We start from the raw sequence: 10442 nt of genomic DNA, 5'->3' as shown, positions 1-10442 counted from the left end.
TTAATGCTTTATAGTCTTGCTACAACTGGCTCACATTATCAGAGGACACACTGTACTGTGCCTATAATTGTATGCATGCTGGAATCTGTAAGGTCCCAAAGTGCTTTGCAAATGCACGAAGAGATTCCTTCAGTAAAGTTATTCTGCTTAACATTTTAACAGAAGTAAATGTTTTTCTAATGACAAATGATACAGCCTAATGTTTAGAGAAGGGTTAACAGCTAAACCAGTTCCATAGGAAAGCCTATTGTGAGGTGTGCCTGTTACTAAAAGTCTTCAATGTGTATTGTGAAATAAAAAAGAGTTTTAGAAAATGAAGGTTATAATAAATGCAGGGAAGTGAGAGCATTGGACATTTTGAAAATACTGTATGCATTTCTAAACCCAGAGCATCATTAAGCTCCAGTTCTCACTAACAATGCTGGGTCACTTTATGACAATTAGACCTAATACCTGTTATCTTTACAGGCAGAAAAGAACATTGAAAGCTCTGAGTGGTTGAGAGGAAAAGCCTGCGGCTGCCTTTCTGAGAATCCACTTTCTCAGAAGACAAGACCAGAAGCTAAGTCTAGGCCACATAATGTCAGTGGTTGCCATGCCAACATTTGAATCTTGGGATAAATGTTCTTTTAAAATGCAGTATTGGAGTCTCTGGTTATTTACAGGCTCTGTGAAGTAAAATGGCAGTTAAATAAAAATGCCTGTACTTAGTTTACTATTCCAACTCTTGATAGACCTGTTGGTTCAATTATACTTATTTATGGGGATCTGACTTAGAAATCAGAGGCCACAGTGTGCAGTAAATGATTGATACAGTATCACCTACATAAATCTCTGTGAGCTCCATTGTACCTCTGTGTAAAACACAAACAAAAACATTGTATGGCACTTTAAATAAAATGCATTTCATAAAAGTAAATATATTTTTTTAGATAAAATTTTAATGTAATGTTTTTTTATAATCCACAGAGATAAATAATACATATAAATACCCAATTCTGAAACACTCCTGTACTCAAGATGAATACGGATATGGTCTGAAGTAAAGATAATATGGGATTACATTATTTACAAAGAAGAAACATAAAAATTTACAATTACACAAACAGAATACAGAAAAGATTATATTTAAAAATAAAAGTGACACAATGTTCTCTCTCTCCTCTGGAAAGAAGGAAGGTTCCTGAAAATGAGAAAATCAAAGAAAGATTCACCCACAGTTCCTTACTTTTAGTTTTAATTGCAAGACTAAAGGACAGGAATAGTGGACAAAAATGATCAAAATTTTGCAAAGGCTAATGTTTCTTTTGAAAAATTAAAGAGTGACAATCCAATATAACATTTCACAGCAGTCATGACCTCATCCACAATTTGGAGGGAAGAGGTCCTGAAAAACTACAACCATCATTGTCTGAAAATAAAATAATAATAAAAATAATATAATTTGAACTTCCGTTAGGATGAAAGAGTCCTAACTTAATCCAATGCTTTAGATTCTTATATTATTGTTTTCCTGAAGAACTTTTCTAAACAACCAAAAATGATAGAATCTAATTCCTCAAGCAACAGCACATTAGGTATGATGTGTGCACAAATGTGGGCACTATGTAGCCATGTCAAATTAATATAGACTGTTATTTTACTGTTGCTATTTGAATTGTTATCATTGTTTTCAGATTATGGAACACCTAATACTAAACATACTGTAGGGGGGGTGCTTTAAAGCTTGACACTATTACTTCAGTGTTTTTTCAAGTAACAAACGTTCTACCTATAAAATTCGATGAATTACTTGAATCAAGATAATAAATGCTCCAAATATGGAAAGCTATTTTTAACAGATGAGGTTTTGGATCAGCTGCTCTGGCTTTTCTATCTGTATTGCACAAGCTTGATGATACACCAAGGTAAGATAGGAGTATAATTAAAAACTGAAAGCAGAATTAATATAGTTACAGTTGAGAAGTCAATTATGTCCTCATTACCAAGAATTCTGTTTCTGATCTTTCTGTTCATCCAGCACAACATTTTTCACACATTAGCTTAAAAGCTTCCATTTCAGTTTTCAGCGGCTTGTTAATAGTTTAATTTGAGCTTTTTCCCCATAGACAACTTGTAAAAGAATAATAGAATTATAAACACTCTTCAAATTAAAAATAAAAATTTGTTCCATCACCCTTGTAATTTAGTGCACTCACTTCTATGATAATTTTCAATAATTTCAGTAACAATAATGACCAATGAATATACAGTACGATTGAGACAAGCATTCTACCATGGGTTAACAGTTATATAATATCATTCCACAAGGTTTCCTGCCAGCCGCAAAATCTTCAGAGAATGATGTAATTTTCTGTAAAATTGTTACAAAATCATATTAAATACAAGCTCACTCTTTATGAGAGATTTTTGGAAAGAAAAGAGGTTTCATGTGAGATGGTTCAAAACATTCATCATCAGGATCTTTCTCTGTGACCCATTTGCTTTTATTGACCATTGAAGAGGCTGCACCTTTCTTTTCTGTTTTTGGGAATAGTAGAAAGAAATGTGTTGATATGAAAGGGTAAAAAGTTGAGGTGAAGTTAGCGATAGTGGGCATTACAACATTAATCATGTATTTACTATACACACAGTGCTAGACCACAAGAAGTGTTTAAGTATTTATTTCCCTAGAGCTGGTAGAGCAGTACATAAAAGAAGGTGAGACAGAATGAATATACTGTAGTTTAGAGGAAACACTGCATCACTGGATTAGATTAGAATACAATTGTTCGCTGGGAAATGTACATCAATGCCTTTACAAACTCTTTATACATAAAAAGAAGGCACAGAATCGAAATAGGACTGTGACAAAACCATTTGGTAATCAATCCTGGGGTGGCACAGAAGTCTTAAAAACAACCGAAAAAGATTGCAAAAGGGCATTTCTTTTCTGGGTTGAAAAAAAAATATTTTGACAAACAGAAAAAAAGACATTCAGCAAACTGCCGGCTTTCAAGGAAGGTTTACACAAGCAGTTTTAAAGTAATTGTCAATTGCCAGGCTGTGTTTAAGCTTACAGACCAGGTAACAACACACAGACTAGATTTAAAGATTAATTTACTACAGGATGCTGGGTTGAATACTCTAAGCTCCACCCTCAGCTCCTCTCGATGAACAGAAGCCTCCATTTAATCCTGGGGTGGGACAGGCTTTGTAATTCTGATACGACACGGTGGGCTAGACAGATAAGGACAAGACTGTGGTCCTCGATGGGTAAGAAATACACAACCAATACACAGATTAACAATGCAGAATAATTACACCAATATAGAAGTATAAAGAAAGCTCCTTTGTTTTAAGAAATAATCATTGGTTGAGTAAGTGAAAAAAAGCTATGTTATGGGTATGTATCCTCCCTTCATCACAAGGACAATGTATCAATGGAATTTGGGCTTCTAACTTATTACAAATAATCAGAGTGCCCAGATATTTGCATTACTGAGTTACAAATTAAATCTCACAAGCAGTCACACTCTAGCAGATTTGGTTATTTGTGAACAATAATTCTAACCAAGCAACTTATTAAATGCTTAATAAATGCTTAATGATGTATGTTTAAATAACACCAATTTATCTGTTGCACATCATTATATCATAATTACAGATAACCCCAAAGATAGAGCCCATCTAGTTAATACGTGTCATTTGCTCAAGTCTCATTACCCTGTATTAGCTGTTAAGGGTCACTGCAAAATGACTCATGTTCAAAAAAGAAAAATATGATAGATTGCTGCCTTATTTGGTCTGACATTTTTTTTTTAATGTCCGGAACAGTTTTTTGTTATACTCCAAAATGAAAACCCAATGAAAGCCTCCACCATTTCACCACAGAAGAATAATGTCAGAAATGCCTTTGTCTGTTGTAACACAACACGTAGCTCTCAGGAAAAGAATGCCTGCAGAATATGAATCTGAACCCTCATCACTTGCAGATGTGCAGTTGTTTGTCTGTCTTGTGTATTAAGTGTATTGACAATGTCCATTCTTTAATCATTGCAAATGACACAATTAAACAAAATCTCTGATCTGCATTTGAAGTATCATTAGACAGATTTGTTCACTGTATTTGGTCATTATTCCTTTGCTGTGTTTTACAAAAGCAAGGCACTGATTGTACAGTATGACGGGTTTCCCACCAAATCCCTCACCACAATCACATTTCTTAAAGTGAAAAGCAATTATATCACAGACCTCTTTTTTTTCTAAAGAGGTGTCATTTATACTCTGTCTGATCATAATAGAATTACAAGTAGTTGGGAGGAGATGAACAAAGCTAACGTATTCATTAGAAAGCAACTCAACAGCATAGAACAACAACAGTGACAGCAGCTGAATTTATTACAATGTCATCACATTGCTACATTGCAATATGTTATACAGTACTATAGCACTGTAGTTATGTGTCCGTATGTCTGTTTTTTAATAAAACTATCAGATGTGGGCAGACATTTTCCTTGTTGCACTTGTAATATTTGTGGCACAATTTTCTTCTTACAATGCAGTGTTTGACACTTCAGTGGAAGTGCAAGTGAATACCTGTACAATGTATTTTGCTATCAAGAAGGGGGCGTTAGCTAATTCGATGATAATTCAGTAAAGTAGCAATCTTTAGATCATCCTCCTCCAACTCTTAATTAGCTGAGTCTCCCAATGACACATCTGACGCACCAGTCAATCAGTGAATAGCTCCATTATCTAGTTAGCAATTGCTTCATTTGGAAGATAATTTAACTCTACTTTGTTGATTTCCTTTGAGAGAATTTTTTTAAGTAGGTATCCATTAAGACCATCTGGATGCAATTGATGATGTGCTTGTCTCCTGGTAAACTGAATTGAGATGTTCCTGGACAATTGATCATACGATTCCCTTTGGCATCTTTGTATTCCAGTAATCAGCAGAGATGTTCTATAGGTTTTCATTATTTCCCAGGCCAAGTCTTGCAATTTTTCTATGATGATTTACAAACAGAAGTAACACGGTTTTAAGAAATCAAACAGCAAGGTCATGATACAGTATATCAGTGGTCATAAAGACAAAAAATACAGTTATCACACAATCACAAGATGGCTGAAGATCCACAAACAACATTTATGTGCCCGGTTTTCTACTTGCATTCAAAGCAATTACAAAAATGCTACTTTTTTTCTTTTTTTCTTGTGAAAACATAACTGAATTTGTCTATTAAGGAGGTGAGTGACTCTGTACTCAGATCTGGCATCACATATGGCTGTCCATGTCCAGATGCTTTGACTGGTTTTCATCTTTTGCTGTAGAGTGAAGTGTCAACATCACTGCCCCCTTGTGGTCCATTCAGGGAGATTACACTCCACAAAGTCTCTGCCTTATCATGCCGACTGCCTCATATGCAGGACTACTCTGTTTCAGGTACTGTACATTCTACTCAAACCTTTTTTCCCAGTATACTATATTAAAATAAGAAAATGCTATGGGATATTTAAAGTTAAAAGATATTTTAGTGAAAATAATTAAAAAGGGATTTTAGCTACATTTGAACAATAATTTGTAGTGTACTTTGCCTGGTACAGGCACTCCAGTCAAACCGGAAAAGGTAAATTTGTTTCAAATAGGACATTAACTCCATTTAATGTTTAATTATGAATTAAAACTGAGACTTTCTCTCTTTTTTTAGAGTCAAAATTTATTTTGTGTATTTATGAATGTGAGAAAACTACAACAGAAGATCTTGGCAATAATAAAATGTTTTAGAAATAGGTGAGTTTTTAAAAAGGTCTTACATCAAGTAAAGTATACAAGAATAAATTCTTACATTTCATTTTACTAGGAACTCTAAATGCATAACTACTCCTTGATCAATGGTGCTCTTTATACAGTAGCAGACAAATGAAGAAGTAAGAGGACATTCATTGATTCATCATCACTTACTAGCCAAGGTCTCATGTCATGTCATGTTTTGTTCCTCAGGCACAGGAATCAAGGAAGCACAAACCTCAATTAGGTGGTGAAGGTCTTGTAATTCAATAGTTTAAATTGTGTCTTTATATTTGTCTTAAAAACAGAAAATAGAAAATTGAGCTCTACCTTCTATTGTTAATGCAAACAAAAACCTGTTTTTTAATGATTTAATTGATAATTGATTGGTCGTTTGAATTAATCGATTAAGAAATTCAACTCTAAAGTCATATCTTTCCTTTGCCTCCGTGGTTTGAGCAGTTATCAGGATGAGATGAGAATTTATGACAAAAACAAAGAATATTAAATGAAAAGGAAAAACATTCAAATGGTGGACCAGTAGGTAACAACCTTCTCTCTAGATCACAATTTACGACTGCAAATACTGAGCACAGTGACCAAGGACCTTGTGCTATAGGAGCTGCCATCCCTCAGAAATGAATTTTCTCTTTAACAGGGCTACTGGAGAATAATGGCTGCTCTGTATCAAGCCAGGTTAGTTCTGCAACTCTGTGGTAGACACTGTATAGTGGGTTCCATCTTACTGCATATGTAAAGAGGTTTTATATTCGTTGAGATAAAAGTAATATACAAATGCAATTATTAATTAATTTAATAGATTAAATGGTGATAAATAATATATTTCTATGTGGGAGTGAACGATCACTTGCTTTTAGACCTTATAATTTCTGCCACAGTCATGGTTATCCACTGTTCAGAATGAGAATTAAAGTTGTCCTGAGGTTTAGCTTATTCCAAGGACTGCACATATTGAACAATTCCCAACATGTCTTGTCAGCAAAGGTTAAATTCGTCTTCATTGCTATATGACCTTCATACTAAAGGCATAAAGGAATCAGTTAAAAAGAGTTAACCACACAACCTTGCACCAATGTGATATTTAACTAAGCCCTGTGGAAGAAATGATTAGAGGACTTCTCCTATCTATCTTGAAATACTCGCTAATGTGGCTTTGATTAGGATAACTTGTACTACCTTTGAAAGGACTGAGTGGTCAGCATGATGGTCAGAAGGAGCCAATTCATTGATTTTAGAAGAGTATGAAAATTGATAGACTAGTGTAGCTTTTTAATTTATTTCTTTAGGCTTGGTTTGCCACAAAAAGTAATTAGAACTATAATTTTAACAGTGGTGATTCCAAATTTAGATCTATGACTTTAATACTTGAAACAGAAGGGAAAAAATGAAATTAAGATTAATGTCTATCACTGTCCATTGACAGATACACAGATTCCTTCACAGGCTTGATGCTTTTTTAATATTAAATGTCAGCCTTGTAAAACAATGTGAATATATAAATAAATGCTTTGCTGTTGACCGTGCTCTAAGTGTTTGGAAATGCCATTATGTGTCTGGGATATCAATGAAGGCAGTGACACGCACTTGTATTGTTTGATCTATGAGGGGCTGTACTGTGAGGCGCATTTTATTACACTAAAACAGAAGATAACCGCATCCAAGGAGAATATCAGTTTGAGTTTAATATTATGCACATATGCACAGGCTTGCTTGAAAATGGCTCATTGCTTAAAAAGGGATATTAATCATAGTTATAACCTTAGAGGAACACTGGCAAGGCTAAAGCACAGAGCTGCCTGTATGGAAGACCTTGTAAGAATTGTTTTCCGCGAGTTCTCACTATCCTAGGCATGTACAAAAAAAAAGAACAGTTTGACAAAACACAAACTACTTATTGCTGAAGATACAATAGTGCACAAAGAAAGCATCAGAATCTATTTTTTCATCCTTATTGCCAGTAAATAACAAGATTTACAGAAGCCAACAATGCTCTGTGGAAATATAGTATCATGGTAAGGTAAAATGTTTTGAAACAGAGTAGGTAATGAAAATACACATTACTACTGTGTGAAGTGAAAGTACATTATCAACAAGGTGATCCATCACAAAATTCCACATAAGCTTTTTGAGTAAAGACTTTTTGGCTTCATACAGCCCATGTACTGTAATTAGCAGAGGATGAGCTATCAAAGGTGTGATTGCTCTTTTTAAAAACCTGACTATAGCAGTCTTTTAGATGTACAGTACAAAGGAAACACATTTTACCTCTATAGATTTAGTCTTCTTAAGAAGGAAAGGTTGTTAAAAGCAACAGTTTTGTGTTTATTTGAAAACACACTAGCATGGTTGTGTAGTAAACATGCAAGATATAATTGCATTATTTGATGTTTCACTTTGAAAATGTCTTACGTGATATGGACTCAGAGCTAGCTTGAGTAGCTCAACAGCATCCTTCGCATTAGCTGTACCACATACAATAAGTAAATGTACAGTACATGGTGTGAGAAAACAGTGATGAAGAATCGAAAATGAGCAGGTAAGAGTACTGCAGTGTTGTGTGTATACCATTGCTTATTTACATCATTTCTAGGTTATTGCTTTTGAGGAAGTAGAAAATGTATAGATTTCTTTTCTGTATTAGTCATTCTCAGTGACTTGTAATGGCAGCTTATCAATGTGAAATTTTCTAGCACTGTGGAAACAATTGGCAGTCTGAGTCAAACAGTAAAGAAAGTTTAGCTACCTATTACAAACTTTCTGACATTTTATTGCTCATTATCCTTGTAATTTTCTACAGTAAATATGTATATTGCAACTTGTTATAACTGTCTAATTCACTGTATTATGGGATTGTTTTGATCTGAATATGACCGTACCTTCGCCTTGATCTGTTCGGTATTGAGGAGCAAACACTCAGAGAACTGCAACCCACTATACAACCCACTAAAAAAAGATAATTCATTCCTTTAGCTAGAATCTGCAGACAACCTGTAGCACGAACTGTGAGGTGAACCCATTTTTGTGTCTCGGCCCACTTTAGGGTGTAGTGCACAATGTAGACGTTCCCAAGTTTAAATAATCACTTTCAAATTATAGTGGATGTATTCTGTAAAATCCTGATCACTCCAGCTGTATACTATTGCTAGTCTTTCTAATTCTAGAAAAAAAATCATGGTTGATGTTACAAATTATGCCCTTTTATCCTGCTGACAAATCAGCTTCTTGCTTGTTATGCTAAATACTTGAAGCAAGCTGGTGGTCTCTATTGTTCATACCCCACTTCAGAGAATAAAGCAGTAAATTGTCAAAACAATTGCTGTAATTAAGTCATGATATGTTTGTAATGAAATTGAAAATGCTTTGTGTTAAAATATACAGTTCACACATGGTTCTTCAAAGGACATCTTAAATTGAGATCTTTGTGTAACTTATAGAATTCAAATAGAAAAATCAATAATTGCTGTTCTCTGCAGGTTATCTCATTAAATTTGATTATGCAAGATGGAAAGAAATTACAGACAAGGTATAACATTATAATGTGTACATAGGGTAGTTTTGCTTTTTACCCACTGTGCATCATTGTTATTATTCTGTTTCAAGCTTTTTAACAAGCTGTTGTACAGAAAACAGAAGTCTTTGTTACACAACTGAAGCTAAGATCTGAGACATGGTTTTTACTTTTCAAGGCTTTTAAAAGTTAGTGCTTTTAGTAAACATATATTTTAAAATATTTAGACTTTTCACAAAGAATACTACAGTAGATCTTTCTTAAACTGCATTTCAACCATACTATTGTAAACAGCATGGTATTCATTAAGAAAATTAACATTGATCATTTAACAAAAGGATGTCACAGATGTTTATACCATAGATGTAGATAATAACTGATTAATTCAGTTATCCACATATTATTCGAATTCCACTTATTCATGGTAAAGATTGCATGAACCCAGAGTCTAACACACAAGCACCAACCACAAGGCAGAATGTTCCATCAAGGGAATATTCCCATTACTCATATGTGTACAGTATGCCCACACCCACATTTTAGAGACACTTATTACGCTAGATTGCATGTCTTTGGGAGGTTGGAGTGAGCTGATGCACCCAGAGAAAGCCCTTGTGAAAATGAGGATAGATACAGAATGAACTCCTGGCTAGATTCAAAACCAGGACCTGTGAGGTAGCACTGTCAAATACTAAAGATTGTTTTTAGCTGTGCAAAATATTGCTTTTATGATAATTACATTCTATTGTTTAGTCATATCCTCATTTTCAATTGCATCATGTCAATTCTAGTGAGAAGGACTAATCATTGAATGTTATTGTGTAGACAGAGGTACCTCAGTGTGTAAGGTCAAAGGCAATAAATTACCATACAATATTGAAATGGTAAATATGTACAAATGAAATATGCTGAGTCCAGAATTCAAAAAAATTAAATTGCTTATATTATAAAAACTGAAAATAACTAATCAAAGGTGGAAAATCAAGCATCTTGTGGTATTCATGCTTTGTGTGTTTAAACACATTAAAATTTAATAGATTATACCCCTGAGATCTTATGAGTTTATTAAAATGTACATCAGTTTCTCCATATTTAGGAATGGAACACAATGACTTTCTGTAAGAGGTTTGGCCGATGTTC

Source organism: Lepisosteus oculatus, chromosome 17, assembly GCF_040954835.1.
Source record: "Lepisosteus oculatus isolate fLepOcu1 chromosome 17, fLepOcu1.hap2, whole genome shotgun sequence".
In the NCBI taxonomy this organism is placed as follows: domain Eukaryota; kingdom Metazoa; phylum Chordata; class Actinopteri; order Semionotiformes; family Lepisosteidae; genus Lepisosteus; species Lepisosteus oculatus.
This window is presented reverse-complemented; position numbering follows the sequence as displayed.